We start from the raw sequence: 25,236 nt of genomic DNA, 5'->3' as shown, positions 1-25,236 counted from the left end.
ACTTTATGTTATGTATAATCATGTACGTTATAAAAAACATGTAACACTTGCATATCATATCCATATATAGGACTTTTCCCTATGCTTGTAAATGTGTATCAAAGTACTGATGGTATCGCTAACGATCTTGACCAATGTTCTCAGGTACAAAATACAAAATAGTAACCAAACACTATTGTACATACAGATATATGTTTACTTCAAACTAATCTTCATGTAAAGAAGAAGATGTCATCTTCTAAATTCTTCAAAACAAACAAAGCAAACAGCATGTCAACTTTTACTTCCGCATTTACATGCGACGTCAAACATTGAGCTGTGTTTACTCAGTTTCTGATGTCATGCTAAGTGTAGGTTTTCGCGTGTGATGGCTCATATATAATAGGACTAACAAGTAAATTTTGTGGTCTTCAAGTGCCCTGGTAAACCCCCTCTAACCACCGCCACCCCAGTTTCTATTGGCTTGTAATGTGCAGTACATTATACCTTCAATGACATGTGCACACACTAACCTTGTAGAACTTGAATTTATCGTAATTGCTTTGTTATGCATTGCCACTGTATGGCTTGTATTTGTGACAACAGCTTTGTTACGTGGCAACAGATCAACTAGCAACAGGGACAGCTCTTTAAATCTCATTTGTCTCCAGGCAGATCAGTAGATTGCTCATAAAGCTCTTTACATGCATTGGAAAAGCAGATTAAAAAAAAAAGAGAAATGTTTTGCCAACAGCCAGTAAAAAGCTATACTGATGTCCAAAAGAAACTTTGCATACATGAAATCTGAATAATTTTATCAATATTGTTGCTTATCGAAAAGAACCAATTTAGAAACCACTTTGCAAACACTTTGCTTGTATCACGAAGTGCATTGTGACATTTAGATGTTGAACTTCATCATACTTTAATATCCCACTGTACTGATTGTTGGTTTTCTGTAATGCAATTTCAAGCCTTGTAAAGTTTCTTTTGGACATTAGTATTTATTGCAGGGTTGCAGGAATGTAAATTATTACCCATATGGGCTCAAATATATGGGGTAATATTTTTTCGATCTCTGCACAGTGCAGATTGCTTCTACAGCCACTGATTGCCATGGCTGGAACTTCACTTTCATTCATATAATGTTTCCATACATATGTTATACGATCTACAAAGATTTACAAAAATAAATGGACTCATTTGTATTGTAAACATGAAATGGTATAATTTCATAAGCAGCAGCTTTAGTAATATATAAAAATAATTATTTTCAAATGCAAATACAGTTGTATTATTTTGTACTGTAAACATTTGGCTGTAAAAAGAATGCCATTATGCTATGACGTCACTTACATTACGTCATGTAATGTGTGTAAGATTATATGACGTAATGGCTGATGGCTTTGTTGTAGACTGCAGAGGAATTTTTATATTAAAAATCAGTTAAAACTGACAATGGGTAATAAAGAGAATAACCAACTCGCTACGGAGAGTTACAAATTATCTTTCCCTCATGAATGAATATTGTAAAACCCTTGCCAAAGGCTTGAGTTTACAACATTCATTTACTCGGGACAGATCATTCATAATTCCTCGTAGCTCGTTAGTTATTCTCTAAATATATGATCACTAGTCTGTCAGAACAGTACCAACCACAGTTTACTAGTCCGCCCGAATTCCTACTTGTCCACCAGACTATAGCACGGTATAATATTGTTATAATATAACTTCAGATGAGTACCCAGTGACTTGTTTGCCCTCAACACTCTGAAACTGGTGTCAAATGTGTGTTAGGTTAAATGTGTAGCTTATTTAAAGTTACACAACATACACTGCATTAAGAAAGTGAAAACTAAATTATTTTGTATTGACATACAGATTCATTCATACCATAAAAGACAAAAAGCATAATGGTATTTATATCACCCATCAAAATTTGTACTTCAGTAGACAAGTATGTTCTGCACCACTGTGGTATTTGTAACAACAGATACAAACACAAACCATTTCTAAACCATACATAATATATATATTTATATTTATGTATGTTTGTATTCATTTAAGGATTGTCTGTTATTTCTTTTACGTTCCAAAAAATATCTATCTTGTTTAGTTAAATGTATTGTATGTTTCAATTTTGTGTTCTGTCTCACATGCATGGAACTAAATATATTTACATTGCTTAAAGCGATAGACTCTAGTTGTTAAACACTACAACATATTTTTCACTATTAAAGCCAGTTTTCATAATTTAAATTAGAAGTACTCACATTTTATTATTTAGAATATTCATTTTTGTTCACCTGAAGTGGTTCTGGACATCTAGGTTTTTAGAATTATGAAAAATGCATGTTCATCTGAGAAGTGATGGTTATTGAGACAAGCTTTAGTCTATTTATGGACAGTATTTCCCTGTTAAAACATCACAGACTTTAGCTTCTCTCTGATATAACCTTATCCTAATGTGTGACAGGTTTGTAGATTAACCAAAGTTAGTGTCCATTTTCAGGGGCTGAAACTAGGGTCTGCGCCTTTAAACACATCTGTGTGGTAAATGCAGACCTGAATGATCTGTAGCTTGGTTATGTAATGTGTTTTGTATCGACCCTGTATGGACATGTTGTTTAAGTATTGATTGATTGCAGTAAATGCAGACCTGAATGATCTGTAGCTTGGTTATGTAATGTGTTTTGTATCGACCCTCTATGGACATGTTGTATAAGTATTGATTGATTGCGGTAAATGCAGACCTGAATGATCTCTAGCTTGGTTATGTAATGTGTTTTGTATCGACCCTGTATGGACATGTTGTATAAGTATTGATTGATTGCGGTAAATGCAGACTTGAATGATCTGTAGCTTGTTTATGTAATGTGTTTTGTATCGACCCTCTATGGACATGTTATATAAGTATTAATTGATTGCGGTAAATGCAGACGTGAATGATCTGTAGCTTGTTTATGTAATGTGTTTTGTATCGACCCTCTATGGACATGTTATATAAGTATTAATTGATTGCGGTAAATGCAGACGTGAATGATCTGTAGCTTGGTTATGTAATGAGTTTTGTATCGACCCTCTATGGACATGTTATATAAGTATTGATTGATTGCGGTAAATGCAGACGTGAATGATCTGTAGCTTGTTTATGTAATGTGTTTTGTATCGACCCTCTATGGACATGTTATATAAGTATTAATTGATTGCGGTAAATGCAGACGTGAATGATCTGTAGCTTGTTTATGTAATGTGTTTTGTATCAACCCTGTATGGACATGTTGTATAATTATTGATTGATTGCGGTAAATGCAGATGTAAATGATCTGTAGCTTGGTTATGTAATGTGTTTTGTATCGACCCTGTATGGACATGTTGTATAATTATTGATTGATTGCGGTAAATGCAGACCTGAATGATCTGTAGCTTGGTTATGTAATGTGTTTTGTATCGACCCTGTATGGACATGTTGTATAAGTATTGATTGATTGCAGTAAATGCAGACGTGAATGATCTGTAGCTTGGTTATGTAATGTGTTTTGTATCGACCCTGTATGGACATGTTGTATAAGTATTGATTGATTGCGGTAAATGCAGACGTGAATGATCTGTAGCTTGGTTATGTAATGTGTTTTGTATCGACCCTGTATGGACATGTTGTATAATTATTGATTGATTGCGGTAAATGACGTGAATGATCTGTAGCTTGGTTATGTAATGTGTTTTGTATTGACCCTGTATGGACATGTTGTATAAGTATTGATTGATTGCGGTAAATGCAGACGTGAATGATCTGTAGCTTGGTTATGTAATGTGTTTTGTATCGACCCTGTATGGACATGTTGTATAATTATTGATTGACTGCGGTAAATGCAGACCTGAATGATCTGTAGCTTGGTTATGTAATGTGTTTTGTATCAACCCTGTATGGACATGTTGTATAAGTATTGATTGATTGCGGTAAATGCAGACGTGAATGATCTGTAGCTTGTTTATGTAATGTGTTTTGTATCGACCCTGTATGGACATATTGTATAAGTATTGATTGATTGCGGTAAATGCAGACGTGAATGATCTGTAGCTTGTTTATGTAATGTGTTTTGTATCAACCCTGTATGGACATGTTGTATAAGTATTAATTGATTGCGGTAAATGCAGACGTGAATGATCTGTAGCTTGTTTATGTAATGTGTTTTGTATCGACCCTGTATGGACATATTGTATAAGTATTGATTGATTGCGGTAAATGCAGACGTGAATGATCTGTAGCTTGTTTATGTAATGTGTTTTGTATCGACCCTGTATGGACATGTTGTATAAGTATTGATTGATTGTGGTAAATGCAGACGTGAATGATCTGTAGCTTGGTTATGTAATGTGTTTTGTATCGACCCTGTATGGACATGTTGTATAAGTATTGATTGATTGTGGTAAATGCAGACGTGAATGATCTGTAGGTTGTTCATGTAATGTGTTTTGTATCGACCCTGTATGGACATGTTGTATAAGTATTGATTGATTGATTGATTGATTGCGGTAAATGCAGACCTGAATAATCTGTAGCTTGGTTATGTAATGTGTTTCGTATCGACCCTCTATGGACATATTGTATAAGTATTTATTGATTGATTGATTGTGGTAAATGCAGACCTGAATAATCTGTAGCTTGGTTATGTAATGTGTTTTGTATCGACCCTCTATGGACATTTTGTAATAGTATTGACTGATTGATTGATTGCAGTAAATGCAGACCTGAATAATCTGTAGCTTGGTTATGTAATGTGTTTTGTATCGACCCTCTATGGACATGTTGTATAAGTATTGATCGATTAATTGATTGCGGAAACACACCATGACCAGTGACATTTTCACCAATGGGTTTATTCATTAATTACTGTGATCTGACATTTTACATCACTAATGGAAAAATACCTGTTGTGTATATCATGTAGCAGTTAGAAAGAATGATTTACATTTGTGTAGTGGTACGGATATGATCATTATAATACTGTTCTGAAGGTCTGAATGGACAATTGTTCTGCCAGTACATTATTGTAAATATTTTTTTGGGGGGATTGGTTCCAGCAGTTCAGCAATCCATTCATCCATCTGTCTGTATGTCCATCCATCTGTCCATCCATCCTTCCATCCATTAATCCATTCATTAATCCATCCATCCATCCATCCATCCATCCATCCATCCATCCATCCATCCATCCATCCATCCTTCCATCCATTAATCCATTCATTAATCCATCCATCTGTCTATCCATCCATCCATCCATCTGTCCATCCATCCAGTAATCCATCCAGTAATCTATCCATCCATTAATCCACCTATACTGTAATCCATTTGTCCATCCAGTCATCCATGCATTCATCAGTCAATCTGTCCATTCATCTATCAGGCTATACATCCATCCATCCATCCATCCATCCATCCATCCATCCATCCATCCATCCATCCATCCATCCATCCATCCATCCATCCATCCATCCATCCATCTATACATCCATTCATCCATCTGTCCATCCATCCATTCATCCATCTATCCATCCATCTATCCATACATACATACATACATACATACATACATACATACATACATACATACATACATACATACATACATACATCCAATCATCCGCCCATCTATCCATCCACCCATCCAATCATCCGTCCGTCCGTCCGTCCGTCCGTCCGTCCGTCCGTCCATCCATCCATCCATCCATCCATCCATCCATCCATCCATCCATCCATCCATCCATCCAACCAACCAACCAACCAACCAACCAACCAACCAACCAACCAACCATCCATCCATCCATCCAACCAACCATACATGATCTGACTATCAATCCATCCATTTCAGATTCACACAAATATCCATCAGTCCATCTATTTTAGAATTACGTTTTTGTTTTGGGTCTTCCAAGTTCCTATCTGCCATATTATGTTACATTTATGTTTCCTGTGGATGTCCATGTTCTGATGATGCAGATGACACAGCTATGGTTTGTGGCTGCATCTGTGTTGAAAATGCATGAAGTCAGTTTCTTTAGTGCCATAATAGTGTAAGATACAGCTCAATGGTAGAACATTCGTGTGAGGTTTTGTGGGTTGTAGAAACAACCTCATGTACTGAGGTGTCATTAAACAAACATTCTTTTCCTTTCTAAAAAGCCATAGATTAATTTGGTATGTGTTGAAGTGTTATTAAACAACATCGATTTCTTTTCTAAGAAACCATAGATTAACATGGTATGTATTGAGATGTCATCATAAACAACATCCCTTTCCTTTCTTCACTTCTGTGTCACCAATGTGGCTGATGTGTGTTACTGCAGACACTGAACAAAAGAAGGCAATGGTTCATTTTGTCCAGACTGCATGCTATAGTCGTTACCCAGACGGCATGCGCGCTGAGTTTGCCTGGTGCTGTAGCCGATCAATACCTGCCCAGCCCGATCTGATCAGCATATTCTATTAAAATCAGCTCCTAATCATCGCCAGCCAGAAAGAGGCTCACTTGGAAGATGGACGGGTATGTTTCTTCCATGCCGGCAAGGTAATGTGTCACGCCTTCTTTGTGTCCCTGTGTGTTGCTAGGGCTGACTGTTGTCAGTGGGGGTTACTGGTCATTGTGTTAGCATTAATATTATATTATGTTGTGGCACTTTCCGAATACATGTATTTGAGTCTTCAAATGGATATATCTGACACAGATTGCGGTTCCATTGTTCCTGGGTATTGATATTTTGGCATGTTGCAAAGCGTCCCAACTGTTGTATGAGAGATTGGTTCTAGCATCAGTGTCTGATGGAAGGGAGGATGAAAGTGTGTGTGTTATGTTAAGAGTGCAATTTTCAGCAGGCCCATTATTTGATGTAATTTTAATAAACATCCCAATCAGTTTCTGATTTGAAGGAGGATGGATGTGGGTGTGGTTGTTTATGTTAAGAGTGTAATTGTTTTCCATGGACCAGGTCCAATATTTTGCATAATTTTAACATAACATCCCAATTATTTTATGAGTGATTGGAAACATGAGTTTCTGGTGCAAGAGAAATGGAGGTGGTGTGCTATTTCCACTATGGATCATGCCCACTATTTTATGTAACCTTAACTTAATGTATTTACATAAACTGGATGCATCCATCAAGCTCATTGCACAGTATAGAAACATGTCTGCAATACAGCAACAAACATTAAACACACATTAAAATATTATACCTACTCTATACCCTTCTTTCACTGCCCCAATCCACATCATTCTTTATGATGGAAAGGATAAATGTTTTATGCCTTTGCTTATCATTAAAAAAAAAATATGCTGTTATTCCAAAATCGTAAAAATGTACAAGTAATGACTCACTGTGATTCATTTACATTGATCCTTCATATGATTCTACCTTTAGAAAAATATCACATGTTGTACATGTTACTGGAGAGGTAGGACCTATAAGAAAAAGCTGCATTATAATATCATTATTTTTACATTTATTTATGGTAAGTAATAACAAATTAATCTCATTAATAATATAAAAGTTGCTGTGTTGTCGCTGGACATAAACAGTGGCTTAATTCGTCAAGAATTCTTGGTAAATATTAAAGAAAAAAAGCTTGTTTTATTTAACAACATTACTAGAGCAAAATAGTCGGACATATTGTCTTAGAGGAAACCCGCTATATTGTTCCATTAGTAACAGGGGATCTTTCATATACACTTACTCACAAACAGGACAACACATACCACAGTCTTTGATATAGCAGTTGTGGGACATTGGTTGGAATAGGAATTGTTTTATCAATGAATAGGTCTACCAAGGGGTTTCAATCTAGATGTGGATATTGACAGCGAAAAAGGAGTTGAAAAATAGGAGGAGTTCCCAGATTGGGAAGAAATGAGATGGAATTGAAAGGTGAGAAAGGAAAAAGGTGATGGTTTCAATCCTACATCCCAAGCACCTCAGGCAAGCAGGGTTAAATCTAGAAAGTCCTCAAAGAATTATAGGTGGACAACATGTACATGATAACCGTGACATCACAGACATAACCTGTCATTCACCCTCTAGATTAAAATTACTCAATAAACATTTTTTTTATTGTAATAAATGAAATTATTTGGTTGTAATATTTTTTCAAGATACAGTAAAACTCCTATCAATCGATCACAACAGGACCAGATAAAGAGTCAGGTTTTCAGAGGTACCTGGTTTACAGAGGTTCTCGTCTATACTGATAGCTATTTAAGGGAATTCCAATTTACAGAGGGTCTGGTTTGGAGAGGTTCCACTGTATAATCTTTAAAAAACATTAATAAATAAGTTTGGACGTTATACAACTTTGATACAGCTCCTTTAATTAAAATATGAATTATGTTTCCATTGTCATATTCATTAAAGTATACAGATATTAATCTATACCTGTGACGTCACATTATTGTTCTAGGTGTAGATTATCTTTCAAGAATCAACACCTGTGAAACAATGCGATTTTAAATTTTTATGGGTTCAGGTCAGGGATTTGAACCCACTATTACCAGAACTTGTAAAAACAAGTACGACGCTTTAGCTCTTAATTCAAAAGATCTGCATTATCAAATAAGCATGTAATTTAAGCCTTATAAATCTGATACTAGTGATAGTACGTTAGCAATATATTCTGGAGGAATACAGCGAAGATTGTAGGAAACCAAATCAGAGATTACATGTTTAACACGTGCAGCATACTTGTAATACCAGACATCCACTGCTGAGGATCTCCTTACCAAAATGTTCAGGTACCTGGTTAGGTCCAAAAGGGACCTATCATTTTGGGTTATTAGTTTAGTTTACATTCTTTGTCATTTTAACCAATATTTTCATTAAAAAAGATCATTTTTATAAATGAATAATGGATTAAGTTGGAGAATGCACTCAGAATTTTTTTATTTTTTTTATTATTATTATTTTTTTTAATTATCAATCTACAACTCCTCGTACATTCTCTATACATGTATTACATATATTTCATTAAGATTTACTTAAAGCTTCTCTGGGTTTTTTCTCTTGGTTCTTGTAGTGTTGGTAATGCATTTAGTCAGTTAATCGATGTTATTACTCACCTGTTGATAATATTGATTTTAATGTATGAGAAGCCTGTATCCAAACAGTGTGTGTCATCACCATGGTTACACATTATTAGTTTCTGTCTGGTGAGTTAGGCTCCGTGAAGACTGATTCACTAGCTACAAGAAAGAGAAAAAACAATTGTGTGAAACCAGGCGTTTAAACTGGAGCAAATGTTTGAGTACATCTGTATGTTAAAAGGAAATTAATTTGTTTAGCATCACAGCACATTGCATTTTAGTTGTTAATGTTAATGGTTGTTTTGTTTAATGACACCACTAGGGCACATTGGTTTACTAATCATCGGCTATTGGATGTGAAACATTTGGTCATTCTGACATATATAGTCTTAGAAAAAGCCACAACATTTTTCCATTTGTAACAAAGGATCTTTCGTATGCACGTTCCCACAGACAGGACATTTTATTTCATTTCAACTTATTTTCATGCTTATATTCAATTAAGATTCAAGCACGCTGTCCTGGGCACATACCTCAGCTATCTGGGATGTCTGTCCAGACAGTGGGTTAGTTGTTAGTGATTAGTGAGAGAGAATTGGGTGTAATGGCCTTACAACTACCCATTGAGCCCTTAAGAACTCGCTCTGGGCTGCAACCCTGTACCTACCAGCCTGTAGTCTGATTACTTAACCACTGCACCACCGAGGCTGGTACAGACAGGACAGCACATACCACAGCCTTTGATATACCAGTCACGGGTTTGATATACCATCAGAGAATGGGTCAGAAAGTGCATATAAAAGATCCCTTGCTGCTAATGGAAAAATGTAGTGGGTTTCCTCTGAAGACTGTGTGTCAGAATTACCAACTGCATGTTTGATATCCAGCAGCTGATGATTAAAAAATCAGTGTGCTCTAGTGGTGTCACACAACAAAACAAACATTAACTTTGGTTTGTACACTTGTGAATGGGTCTTGAATATAAAACAGATGACCAAATGGTCTAAATTATCTGTATTTTTTAGTTAAATCTTCCAGCTTGTGTTTAAAATATGATTCTGAACAGTATGGAAATAGGAAGTTTTACAATACAGCAGGTGGCTAAATATATTATAATTTTTGTTTTAATATTCCGGTCTGTGTAGACAGATATGGCTGTGCAATTGTCTGATAACTGCTATAATTGAGGGAAACGGCTTGTTAAGGCTGAGCCATAATAAGGTCCATGGTAATTGATTAACAATTTATTATCCTCTTATCTCTTATTAATGTGCTATTGGTGTTGGGAGCTCCAGTGTTGTCAATTCTACTTGCTGTGTTTACTGGTATGTTAATTGCTGTTATTGGCTTGTACTTGTTAGTGTTGTGGAAGAGAATACCGGATATAGCTCTGAATGCATTCCATTCAGAATAATATTGATATGCCTTCAATTATTGGCTGAATAGCTGGAATAGATTTATTTGATGTCTTCATGGTCTGTCTGTCTGTCTGTCCCTATGTACCTTCATTTTCTCTCTCTCTCTCTCTCTCTCTCTCTCTCTCTCTCTCTCTCTCTCTCTCTCTCTCTCTCTCTCTCTCTCTCTCTCTCTCTCTCTCTCTCTCTGTGTGTGTGTAAATGTCTCAGTCTTTCTTTCTCTGTTTCTGTATGCGGGCGGGACATAGCTCAGTGGTAAAGCACACGTCTGATGCGTGGTTGGTCTAGTGCAGCATGACTGGTATATCAAAAGCCATGGTATGTGCTGTCCTGTCTGTGGGATGGTGCATGTAAAAGATCCCTTGCTACTAATGGAAAAATGTAGTCGGTTTCCTCTCTATGACTGTGTCAAAATGATCATATGTTTCACATCCAGTAGCCGATGATCAATAAATCAATGTGCTCTAGTGGTGTTGGTAAACAAAATACACAAACTTTTTCTGTATCTACCTATCCATCTGACCGTCCGTAAGTCCATCCATTCATCCATCCATCCATCCATCCATCCATCCATCCATCCATCCATCCATCCATCCATCCATCCATCCATCCATCCATCCATCCGTCCATCCTATCTCTCGCTATGTCTGTCATCATATCTTCATAAAAATAGGAAAATTTACAAACTTGTTTATAAACTTCTTACACTGTACATTACACACACTCTCATGCAATAATCCTGTATATTGATTTTTGATTGGTGAATGTCAGGGACCTAAATTCCTTTCCTGCCAACTGTCATCATAATCCTCTTAGACCATTTTCCATCTCATGGGGCTGCGTTAAGCATCAGTTCTAATCCCCTGATCACTTCAGCTAACACATTTTTCACCCCATGGACTTGTTTTGGTGACACATGTCTGCGTGGAATGTTCTGTAGCTGCAAGTCACATCTGGGCATTGGTGTCATGAATATATTGATTTGATTTTGTCTTACTCATATTTCTGTTTAAAAATAAACCAAACTTTTAATGGTTGTCATGCCACTCATTATTATGACTGGTACATATAGGTACCGAGTTCATATCTCTGCACCTGCTTTATATTAGCACAAAATAGGTGTATCACTAAACTCAATAGTCTGTGACTGTTTTTCAAAGTCTGTGGTATGTGCTGTCCTGTCAGTGCCTAGTACAGAATGCTTGAACTTTAATTAGATATCAGAGTATAAATAAATTGTAATCTTCATGATTAGAATCCTTGATTTGTTTAGAACAGATATATACATGTACAATTATTCAAATATGAGTGTTTATGGATTTAGAGGTTTTATTTACTGATATCATGTTACTGTTTGTTTTAGGGAGAGATTTAGCTCAGTTAATAGAATGCACACTTGATGTCCTTGGGGTGTAGGATTTATCCTCCTGGCAGAGCAATTGAGTGTTTTCTTATCTGCATTACTATATCAAAGGGGGCGAGACGTAGCCCAGTGGTAAAGCATTCGCTTGATGCATGGTCGGTCTGGGATCGATCCCCGTCGGTTGGCCCATTGGGCTATTTCTCGCTCCAGCCAGTGCGCCATGACTGGTATATCAAAGGCTGTGGTATGTGCTATCCTGTCTGTGGGATGGTGCATATAAAAGATCCTTTGCTGCTAATCGAAAAAGAGTAGTCCATGAAGTGGCGATAGCAGGTTTATAAAATGTGTTGAGTGTGTCATTAAATAAAACATTCTTTCTTTTTACTATATCAAAAGTCATGGTACACATATATGAGGTCCTGTCTGTGGGAAAGTGAATATAAAAGATCCCTTGCTGCTGTCAGGAAAATGTAATGGGTTTCCTCTGAAGACTATATGTCAAAATTACTAAATGTTTGACATCCAATAGCTATGGTTGTTAAACAAAGCAAACTTTAGCTTCAACTTTTACAGCAAGTATTTGTTATATAATCTCTTCAATGTTTGTACCGGGTACCTGATATATGCCCATTCCTCTCTTTAAAAAATTCACTATTTATCATTAATTCATTCTTTAAGAGTAAGTTTATATCTTGGACAATTATTGAATGGCTTGATAAATATTAAGACATTTCATACATTATTTGGATGAAGCAATCATACATGTACAAATATATGTATATATATATAGAGATTATTATACGAGCTTGTGTGTCATACTTATTTTATGAAATTAATGTTAAGAATATTGTATTGCTCGAGCAAAAGCGAGGGTAATACATGAATCCTGACATGAGTTTCATAAAATCAGTACGATTAATATGCAAGTGTAATAATTTCTTTATTATCCACATTATCCTTTTTTTTAAAAGAATAACAAGGACATGTCAAAATGATTCAACATAACTAGAAGGAGACGACAAAATGACATCATTTCGATAAGCGATTACACAGAATTTAGACTGGGGAAGCCACATGATGTTACGACATTACTTCCGAAAATTATGTCATTACTTGAACATGTGAAATCATTATGTATGATACACGTGTGTGTCATACTGGATATATTTCACTGTACATCTTTAACTATGTGGATAATAAATATATTTATGAACAAATTTATATAAATGGAACTTTTTCCTTTTCATTTGTGTTTACTTTCTCCCAAGGCTTCTCTTAAATATTTAATTTATAAAACTTTCACAAAACTGTAGGGTTTCAATACACAATAGTTTTTTTTTTATGTTCTTAGTTTTAACACCCTAATTCAGCTAGGCTAATGCTACATGAGTTGCTTCCCCTTAATCATAATGCAGAATCTGTTGTTCTGTGAAATAGAACAAGAATTCTGTACATTGCTCATTGATTTTTAAAAAAGAAAGTGTTGATTTTTATTATAAACACCTCACCATATTTTGAACTATTAGATGTCTAACATTGCTTCATTTTAACGCTTGGTCTAGACACTGAAAACTGTAGGCTTGTGACTACCACATGGACTACTGCTATTGAAAACTGTAAGCTTGTGACTACCACATGGACTACTGCTATTGAAAACTGTAAGCTTGTGACTACCACATGGACTACTGCTATTGAAAACTGTAAGCTTGTGACTACCACATGGGCTACTGCTATTGAAAATCAACAAGTGATTTCTTATACATATCATAGACTTTAATATTCCAATCATAGATTTCATTCATTTCAACTTATTTTCGTGCTTATATCCAATTAAGGTTCAAGCACACTGTCCTGGGCACACACCTCAGCTATCTGGGCTGTCTGTCCAGTACAGTGGGTTAGTTGTTAGTTGGTTAGTGAGAGAGAAGAGGGTGTAAAGTAGTGGCCATACCCATTGAGCCCTTAAGAACTCACTCTGGGTGGGAGCCAGTACCAGACTGCGAACCCTGTACCTACCAGCCTGTAGTCCGATGGCTTAACCACTGTGCCAATGAGGCCGGTCCAGTCATAGAGCACTGTTTTGGATGAAGTTAAAACTAGGGGTTCAGGACGATCAAATCCAACAACCAGTTGTACCTCAGTCAAGTGCTTTACCACTAAGTTATATCCTGCGCCATGTCATACCTTAAATATGAGGGGTCATATAGCATTGATGCTCCTGGATGAAGTTAAAACTAGGGGTTCAGGACGATCAAATCCAACAACCAGTTGTACCTCAGTCAAGTGCTTTACCACTAAGTTATATCCTGCGCCATGTCATACCTTAAATATGAGAGGTCATATAGCATTGATGCTCCTGGATGAAGTTAAAACTAGGGGTTCAGGACGATCAAATCCAACAACCAGTTGTACCTCAGTCAAGTGCTTTACCACTAAGTTATATCCTGCGCCATGTCATACCTTAAATATGAGAGGTCATATAGCATTGATGCTCCTGGATGAAGTTAAAACTAGGGGTTCAGGACGATCAAATCCAACAACCAGTTGTACCTCAGTCAAGTGCTTTACCACTAAGTTATATCCTGCGCCATGTCATACCTTAAATATGAGGGGTCATATAGCATTGATGCTCCTGGATGAAGTTAAAACTAGGGGTTCAGGATGATCAAATCCAACAACCAGTTGTACCTCAGTCAAGTGCTTTACCACTAAGTTATATCCTGCGCCATGTCATACCTTAAATATGAGAGGTCATATAGCATTGATGCTCCTGGATGAAGTTAAAACTAGGGGTTCAGGACGATCAAATCCAACAACCAGTTGTACCTCAGTCAAGTGCTTTACCACTAAGTTATATCCTGCGCCATGTCATACCTTAAATATGAGAGGTCATATAGCATTGATGCTCCTGGATGAAGTTAAAACTAGGGGTTCAGGACGATCAAATCCAACAACCAGTTGTACCTCAGTCAAGTGCTTTACCACTAAGTTATATCCTGCGCCATGTCATACCTTAAATATGAGGGGTCATATAGCATTGATGCTCCTGGATGAAGTTAAAACTAGGGGTTCAGGACGATCAAATCCAACAACCAGTTGTACCTCAGTCAAGTGCTTTACCACTAAGTTATATCCTGCGCCATGTCATACCTTAAATATGAGGGGTCATATAGCATTGATGCTCCTGGATGAAGTTAAAACTAGGGGTTCAGGACGATCAAATCCAACAACCAGTTGTACCTCAGTCAAGTGCTTTACCACTAAGTTATATCCTGCCCCATGTCATACCTTAAATATGAGAGGTCATATAGCATTGATGCTCCTGGATGAAGTTAAAACTAGGGGTTCAGGACGATCAAATCCAACAACCAGTTGTACCTCAGTCAAGTGCTTTACCACTAAGTTATATCCTGCGCCATGTCATACCTTAAATATGAGAGGTCATATAGCATTGATGCTCCTGGATGAAGTTAAAACTAGGGGTTCAGGACGATCAAATCCAACAACCAGTTGTACCTCAGTCAAGTGCTTTACCACTAAGTTATATCCTGCGCCATGTCATACCTTAAATATGAGGGGTCATATAGCATTGATGCTCCTGGATGAAGTTAAAACTAGGGGTTCAGGACGATCAAATCCAACAACCAGTTGTACCTCAGTCAAGTGCTTTACCACTAAGTTATATCCTGCGCCATGTCATACCTTAAATATGAGGGGTCATATAGCATTGATGCTCCTGGATGAAGTTAAAACTAGGGGTTCAGGACGATCAAATCCAACAACCAGTTGTACCTCAGTCAAGTGCTTTACCACTAAGTTATATCCTGCGCCATGTCATACCTTAAATATGAGAGGTCATATAGCATTGATGCTCCTGGATGAAGTTAAAACTAGGGGTTCAGGACGATCAAATCCAACAACCAGTTGTACCTCAGTCAAGTGCTTTACCACTAAGTTATATCCTGCGCCATGTCATACCTTAAATATGAGGGGTCATATAGCATTGATGCTCCTGGATGAAGTTAAAACTAGGGGTTCAGGACGATCAAATCCAACAACCAGTTGTACCTCAGTCAAGTGCTTTACCACTAAGTTATATCCTGCGCCATGTCATACCTTAAATATGAGGGGTCATATAGCATTGATGCTCCTGGATGAAGTTAAAACTAGGGGTTCAGGACGATCAAATCCAACAACCAGTTGTACCTCAGTCAAGTGCTTTACCACTAAGTTATATCCTGCCCCATGTCATACCTTAAATATGAGAGGTCATATAGCATTGATGCTCCTGGATGAAGTTAAAACTAGGGGTTCAGGACGATCAAATCCAACAACCAGTTGTACCTCAGTCAAGTGCTTTACCACTAAGTTATATCCTGCGCCATGTCATACCTTAAATATGAGAGGTCATATAGCATTGATGCTCCTGGATGAAGTTAAAACTAGGGGTTCAGGACGATCAAATCCAACAACCAGTTGTACCTCAGTCAAGTGCTTTACCACTAAGTTATATCCTGCGCCATGTCATACCTTAAATATGAGGGGTCATATAGCATTGATGCTCCTGGATGAAGTTAAAACTAGGGGTTCAGGACGATCAAATCCAACAACCAGTTGTACCTCAGTCAAGTGCTTTACCACTAAGTTATATCCTGCGCCATGTCATACCTTAAATATGAGGGGTCATATAGCATTGATGCTCCTGGATGAAGTTAAAACTAGGGGTTCAGGACGATCAAATCCAACAACCAGTTGTACCTCAGTCAAGTGCTTTACCACTAAGTTATATCCTGCGCCATGTCATACCTTAAATATGAGGGGTCATATAGCATTGATGCTCCTGGATGAACTACTAATAGTATTGTTTACTATCTGTTGGAAAGTGCATATGATACTTTTCATTAAAAACAACTAAAAAAACAACCAAAACCAAAACCAAACAAACAAACACATTGTGTATTTAATATATTTGTACTATGCAGTGATCCACAGCTGGTATATCAAAGGTAGTGGTATGTGTTGTCTGGGAAACTGCATATAAAAGATTCATTGGTCATGTGGGAGCAGCATGTTATGATTATCATATGCTTGACTCCTAATAATGATTGATTTACAAATATGTTGAGGTGTCATTAAGCAAACGTCATCTTCCTTGAACAAACACTCCTTTTCTTTTTTCTTCTTTTCTTTCTACAAAATATGAGAGTTCGTTAGCATAGGCATGTAAAATTAAAATTTAAAATAAATTTCAGTATCAGAGAAATTTACTAATTAAACAATTACTAAACTGTCATCATCATTAATCAAATATTGCTTTTTTTTTTCTTGCCTTTTTTCTTTCTACAAAATATGGGAATTCATTAGCATAGGTATGTAAAATTAAAATTTTAAATAAAATTCTGTTTCTTAGAAAAAGTTATCAATTAAACAATTACAAACTGTCATCATCATTAAATAGACATTTCTTTTCTTTTTCTTTTTTTTTCTGCAAAATATGGGAGTTCATTAGCATATGACATGTAAAATTAAAATGTAAAATAAAATCTAGCATCTTGGAGAAAGTTCCTGATTAAACAATTGCCAAAACTGTCATCATCATTAAACAAACATTCCTTTCTTCTTCTTTTTTCTTCTTTTCTTTCTACAAAATATGGAAGTTCATTAGCATAGGCTTCTCGATCATGATCCACCCTGCAGCAAGTCGACAAGGTAATCTCACTGGCTGATACATTAAGTTTGCCAAAAGGTCAAATATCGGTTGAAACGAGATTAAACAGACAGAAAAGGCCATAAATTCAGCAAAGGAACTAAATATAAGTAAGAGAAATTGAAGTTAGGCTATTATTATGCTGGAAATAACCTCCAAATTGAGACGAGATGTATCCAGGAGTTATGTACAAAATAACGATAAGGGTAATGATTATTTCAGCCAAGTTTATGACTTTTATGTCGCTGGTGGCAGTGGCTGCAAGATCCGGCTGTGTGTTATTGATGACTGTACAAATATATGTGACAAGTTTCTGGTCAACAAGAATAGAGTTAGAGGATATACACTGTATATCCCCTGCTGTATATGTTTCTGTAATATAGTATTTTTAACACATATATTAGATAATTCTTCATAATGGTGACAGCATGCATTAATCTCTATGACTCGTTCCAGCCAGTGCACCATGACTGGTATATCAAAGGCTGTGGTATGTGCTATCCTGTCTGTGGGATGCTGCATATAAAAGATCCCTTGCTACTAATGGAAAAATATAGCGGGTTTCCTCTCTAAGACTGTGTCAAAATGACTAAATGTTTGACATCCAATAGCTGTTGATTAATAAATCAATGTGCTCTTGTGGTGTCGTTAAACAAAACAAACTTTTAATCTCAGAAAATCTAAATGCTGTGTACTATCTTAAACACTACCTGTATTCTATCTTAAACACTACCTGTATTCTATCTTAAACACTACCTGTATTCTATCTTAAACATTACCTGTATTCTATCTTAAACACTACCTGTATTTTTGTAAAAACATTTTTTTTTTTTTTTTTAAACATTTAAATGACATTTTTTTTTTTTTTTTTTTTTTTTTATTGCTTATTATTATAATTTTTACTTTTACACAGTTCCTCATTACACCAAGTGACATATATTTCTGTAATATATCCTAGTGCATGATAGTAAAATTCAGCAAAATGTAAGGCTAAGTGTCACCTTCTCTGAATATATGGACACCTAATCTACAGGTGTATTAATTTTGTTCCCACAGAACTACTTGAGAATGTTATACTATTACATTTACTCTGCAGTTGTTGCGTTGTCTATTGTGAAGGAAGCACACTGTATAAAGTAAACATTTTGACCGGCGGATAGCTTTTTAATCAAATCTACCTGAGTACTTGTCACCTCTCTTCAAGTACATCCTAGTAAATTAACCTGACAGGTAGTGTACGCACCTTGCTCTTTTTTATTAAAGCGAAGAACATTAAACTTAGAGGAATGATAGCCACTTGATGTTGTTTGATTAAAATAATTTTTTTACATTTGCTATTATCTTCATAATGTTGGTCTTATCCCCTGCTGTTTTGTGGTGAAATCAAACTCAAATAAAATGTAATTGAAAACAAGCAAAGGTAGTCACGATAATGGACTTTTCACACAATTTCAGACCAGTTCTCTCCGTCACCTGCTGTGATGTCAGTTTCACTCGTTTGCTTTCTCACCTTTGGAATGTATGTTTATTATATAGGTGTTTCTAAAATGTATGTATTTGAATATTTTGCTCTCTTCCTCTGCTTTATAAATGCCCTGTACAAACGGTCCAGGCATGTAGAGTAGGGTGGTGGCACTGATGTCACTAATCACTATCTATCTGTTGAGTTTATTAACCGAATCTATATATCTACAGGAGATGCTAATTTGCTATTATGACAAAACAGTCACAGTCAAGTAAATAAAATGCTTAGAGAGTTCAGACATTTATAGACACATGTATATGAATATATTTGGCATTATGGAAACATAGATATCATATAACAGTTAAAAGCTCCTTTTTAAAAATTTCTCGTTCCAGCCAGTGCTAAAAAACCCTGGTGTAACAAAGGCTGTGGTATGTGTTATCCTGTCTATGAGATAGTGCATATTAAAGATCCCTTGCTGCTAATTGGAAAGAGTAGCCCATGAAGTGGTGACAGCAGATTTCCTCTCTCAATATCTGTGTGGTCCTTAACCATATGTCCGATATCATATAACCATAAATAAAATGTGTTGAGTGTGTCCTTAAATAAAACATTTCCTTCCATTTTAAAAACCCCAATGTTTAATGTTATCTTGATTATCAGGCTCCTAACTTTAAATATATCCATTGCTCAATATACTTATATATAGCTATAAAAATATTCATCCAAAAATAAATTCACTGTTATAATATATACATTTTGGTTCTTGATTTATGTATCAGTAGAAGACAAATTTAGTTTGGCTATTAGTGGATACCCTTTTAGGAATGAAATCAAACAAAATATAACTTTTAAATAGGGATTTCTCAAGAAATAATTACACTGGGATGATGTGGTAAGAGAGTTTTATTATGTAATAGTTTCCTTCATACCCCATCATTCAAACAATAAAATAAATCAATTTGACATTACATGTACTCATATTTGCCTTTTTAATAAGCGCTTTAGATACTCCATATATAAATGAATAATTTGTGTCCTTCACCCTCATAATTGTTTACATGCGCCTCTTGACTGGTATATCAAAGGATGTGGTATGTGCTGTCCTGTGGGAATGTGTATATAAAAGATCCCTTGCTGGTAGTGAAAAATATAGTGGGTTTCTAAAACTATGTCAGAATTATCAAATATTTCACATCTAACGTCAATGTTTAATAAATCAATGCTGTAGTGGTGTCTTTAAATAAAACAAACTCTTGTTCATGAAAGACCTTCATAAAAAATGTTTTATATAATCTCTGTAGAGATTTTTTCCTCATGAATAAAAGTATTAGCAAATATTTATTTTCTAAATTAATAATAACATACAGCTTTAAACAAATATTGAATTAAAATATAGTTCTTTTGAAATTTTATATGATGTGGTGCTTAGGTCAGGTTTTATTAATCAACATGGCTTTTTTTTACATATTTTAAACTGTGTACTTGGATAAATTAACCTTCTACAAAATGGCTAGCAAATAAGAATGTAAGACTTTCCTAGAGGGTTGACTTGACAGTGTTAACATATTGCAAAATTCCTTTATGAGAATCATGCAACAGTTGTTGCATTTGTATCACATTTCATTCTGAATTATACTGTATGATCACGCGAGTGCGTTTCAATATTATTTTCAATTATGTCCAGACACGTGAACTGTGAGTGAACACACGAGTCAATTAAAGAAGGTGACAGGAGGCGCTTTTAATAAAATGTCCAAATACAAAAGAAAGAGAGAGAAATGTCCAAGACATTTTGTTAGTGGAATGAACATAATCATATGGTGGGGGAAATTTGATTCAAGACACTTAGCTATGAAAATAACATTGAGAAAGTCATTACTTTAATTTCTTGTTTGTACAGTGATTTGTAATTGCTGTGTAAATATGTGGATATACACCAAGGGAAGGATAAACAAAACAGAAGTGTGCAATATATTACTTGGTAAATATTGAAGATTATTACACACACATTGAAGTCCAATGTGCTAAAAAAAATATACTGGTTCAAATTGAGTGGGGATGTGTAATAAATATTTGTACAATCAAAGCAAAGTATAATCAGCTACCTAAGGGAAAGGACATGGATATCTCTTCAGTGACACCTCAGCACATTTCAAATTACGGATATTTAGTTCCCAACAAATGGTTATTCCGACACTTGGTCTAGATAGTGAGAGAGGTAACTTGCTGCCATCACATAGGCTACTTCTATGCAAAAAAAACCAAAACTTCATATTATATGGCACAGCACCTACCACAGCCTTTGCTGCATCAGTAACACATCACTGGCTGAGACGAGATAAAAACATTACAATTCATCGCATCTCAGGTGAGTGATATAATAAAACCATAACCATACTTATTTTCGTTCTTATATTCAATTATGGTCCAAGCACACTATCCAGGGCACACTGTTCAAGTAGTTGAGCTGTCTGTCTAGGACATTGGGTTAGTGGTTAGTTGTCAATGAAAGAGATCTGTATAGTGGCATTACGCACCTACCTATTGAGTCAAAACTCCCTTTGGGGTAAAACTAATACCCACCAGCCTAAAGTTGGATGGCTTAATCACACTAGGGGTGGCATGTAGCCCAGTGGTTAAAGCACTTGTCTGATGCATGGTCGGTCTAGGATTGGTCCCCATCGGTAGGTCCATTGGGCTATTTCTCATTCCAGCCAGTGCACCATGACTGGTATATCAAAGGCTGTCATATGTTCTGTTTTGTCTGTGAGATGGTGTATATAAAAGATCACTTGCTACTAATGGAAAAATGTAGAAGGTTTCCTCTCTAAGACTATCTGTCAGAATTACCGAATGTTTGACATCCAATAGCTGATAATCAATAAATCAGTGTGCTCTAGTAGTGTCATTAAACAAAACAAACTTTAACTTTTAGCTTAACCATTACACCATAGATACAGGTATCAGAGGCAGATATCTTCTAACTCCTTAAGACAGCTGACTTGTTAATATAAGCCAATGTGTATCAGAGTGTGCCATTAATTTATTTGTTTTTGTGTGCTGAGTAACTACTTCTGTTAGAAATTAAAACCTTTAATTCTGTGTCATTCATATGTGACTTTACTCTGACAGGTGATTATTCTGTTTCTACAATGTTATCTGTATTTCCAGTATTAGCTTATCGATGGAATTCCTCCATCACTGTCCAGGTTTATATTTGAACAAATAACCCATTGTGTTGTAACCTTTTAGCAGACTTCATTAAGCCACCTGTACATGTGTCTCATGTCTATTTATCACGGTGTGTCACAGACACCAGCATTTACCTCTCAAGACACTAAATGTTAAATGTCTCTCTGTGTTGTTCTAAAATGATAAGGATCAATTAGTTTTTAAAATGTCACCAATGTTGTGGGGCTCATGTACAGTACATTCACATAGTTATAAGTTACAGTGTGTGTGTTAGTTTCTTAGCTTACTTATGGGATTTATTCATCAATATGTCCTTTTATTCATACATCTATCCATATATTTGTTCTTCTTTCTCGTCATCCATCTATCTTGTTTATCCCCGTCGGTAGGCACATTGGGATATTTTTTGTTTCAGCCAGTGCACCATATTAAAGGCTGTGGTATGTGTTATCCTGTCTGTGGGAAGTGCATATAAAAGATCCCTTTCTGCCTTACAATTTTTTTAGCAGGTTTCCTCTACTGACTACGAGTCAGATTTACCAAATTTTTGACATTCAATAGCCGATGATTAATTAATCAATGTGCTCCAGTGGTGTCATTAAACAAAACAAACTTTATCATCCATCTTTTCACAATCCATTTTTGTCTGATCTTTTCTCAGTAAAAAGGTGAGGTAGGCTGCGATCAGATTTATCTGTTTTTATTGACACATCTATCCATACATTTGTTCATCTTTCTCTTCATCCATCCATTGATTGAGTGATTAATTGATTAATTTGTTGATAAATCCATCTTTTCATCATCCTTATGTGTCTGACCTTTACAAAGTAAAAAGGTGAGATCACCTGTGATCAGAATTATCGGGGGGTGGGGGGGGGGGGGTTGTGTCGGCACCCAGTTCCACACGCGTCCAGTGTCTGTCAAATTTTATTTTATTGAAATCATTTGGCACAAACAGACCTGTCTGCCCCAATTCCTCACATTTACATCAGTCTGCAATCAAAGTTGGCTGACGATGGATAACTTATGTAGAATTGGGTGCCGATTTGAACAAAAAAATGGATCGATAGGACTGCTGCCATTTAGGTATTACTTTTCCAGCAGCAATGGTGGTGGTGACCATATCAACTTTTGCATTTATCTCAATATTAAAGTTTGACAAACTGTAAGTCCAAGGTGAACAAGACTTGGTTTCATGAAATGTGTGTTGAGATGAATTCCTGTGGATGCAGCTGTAGGTGACATCAAACAAGGTTATGGTAGGTGAGACAGCTAATTCTTGTTACTTTATTCCATCAAATTTATACATCCATCCTTCTGTCCATCAGTCTGTCCATCCATCCACCCATCCCTCCCTCCCAATGTTCTCCCATAAACCATCCCTCTATCCATCCATCCTTCTGTCCATCAGTCCATCCATCCATCCATCCATCCATCCATCCATCCATTCTTGCTCTATGCGGCGTCAGTGTGGAATCGATCCTCATCAGTGGGCCTAATGGGCTATTTCTCATTCCGGGCAGTGCACCACGACTGGTATGTCAAAGGCCATGGTATGTACTACCCTGTCTGTGGGATGGTACATATAAAAGATCTTTTGCTGCTAATCGAAAAGAGTAGCCCATGAAGTGGCTACAGCGGGTTTCCTCTCAATATTTGTATGGTCCTTAACTATATGTCTGACACCACATAACCGTAATAAAATGTGTTGAGTGTGTCATTAAATAAAACATTCCTTTCTTCCACCAAATACCCATTCAACCACACACCAACCCACCCACCCATCCCCCATCATTCATCCATCCATCTCTCCATCCATCTATCCATCCATCCACCCACCCTCCCATCCATCCATCCACCCATTCACCCACCCTCCCATCCATCCATCCATCCATCCATCCATCCATCCATCCATCCATCCATGCATCCATCCATTAATCCATCCATCCATCCATCCATCCATCCACCCACCCATCTATCCACTGGGTTTTTTACGGTATACATCCACCATTCCCCAATCCATTCATCAATCTGTCTATTTTAAATGCTTGTAATTATACAAGTGGAAATGTTTTTTAATCTGGACTGTATGTATTATTCACAACAAGAATTGATTGTCTTAATGAATTTCGTCATCCTGGACTGCCAGATCAAAGAAACATCAATACATCAGCTGGTAGGCCAGTAAACAAGTGACAAGCACCAATAACTGTGAAAATACACAGAGCTGTTAAAGCTATTATAGCCAGTTTAGCCGTGAAACAGGTGTTAATTGGCTGTACGCTGGTGGACTGACAACTGATATACACATGTATCTACAGATTAATGGAGAAAAAAAAAGGAGAGGTATAGGTTTCTTAACAACACTCTAGCTGGCATATTAATTAATCAGTGGCTGTTGGTGGCATATAGTTTGTAAGTGTGACAGATACCTTATGGTAGGTAAGATTAGCTTATGTAGAAATTTGGGTTTTCTTCTCTAGTGTTTCTGTACATTTGTTTTTATTTATCATTATCATTTATCATCATATGACTCATTTTGTTGTGAGGGGTATATAATTCATTGCTTGTTTTTTTGTCGTCAAATTTGTCAATTTTTCTATCAGTTATATTCATCCTTTAAACATTCTAGCCTTCAAAATAAGATTCAAGCACGCTGTTCTGGGCATATTACTTAGCCGTATACAATGTCTGCCTTAGATGAGGTTAATTGGTTAATTTGAAAGAAGAAAATCACCAGTGCCACATAGGTTACTCATATCTATTAGCAGCATTGGCTATTTCTCCATTTTATTTCAACTTTCCTATGTACAGGATATTTTGTTGTTGTTGTTTAACGATACCACTAGAGCACATTGATTTAATTAATCATCGACTATTGGATGTCAAATATATGGTAATTATGACTTGTAGAGGAACCCAGACTGACCATGCACCCAACCCATTTTTCCTAATGCAGCAAGGGACACATACCACAGCCTTTAACCAGTTGTGGTGCACTGGTTGAAACGAGAAAAAACCCCAATCAGTTGAATGGATCC

The 25,236-nt window shown here is 36.3% G+C and overlaps 1 protein-coding gene across 4 annotated transcripts in view; it reads left to right on the top strand.

Annotated features, from left to right (window-relative positions):
* The window catches only part of LOC121376526 (tripartite motif-containing protein 2-like), a 104,426-nt gene that overhangs the window by 24,963 nt on the left and 54,227 nt on the right, over positions 1–25,236 (top strand). The window contains exon 1 of one of the 4 annotated variants that reach the window (XM_041504431.1): positions 6,505–6,548. The exons of the other annotated variants lie outside the window; for them this stretch is intronic. The gene's annotated coding sequence lies outside the window, so the exon portion shown is untranslated. Of the gene's footprint in view, positions 1–6,504; positions 6,549–25,236 lie in introns of those variants that run through there. 4 annotated transcript variants of the gene reach the window in all.

The sequence above is a fragment of the Gigantopelta aegis genome, chromosome 6, assembly GCF_016097555.1.
Source record: "Gigantopelta aegis isolate Gae_Host chromosome 6, Gae_host_genome, whole genome shotgun sequence".
NCBI classification, from domain to species: domain Eukaryota; kingdom Metazoa; phylum Mollusca; class Gastropoda; order Neomphalida; family Peltospiridae; genus Gigantopelta; species Gigantopelta aegis.
Note: the sequence above shows the minus strand (reverse complement) of the source record. Positions and strands in the feature narration are given on the sequence as shown.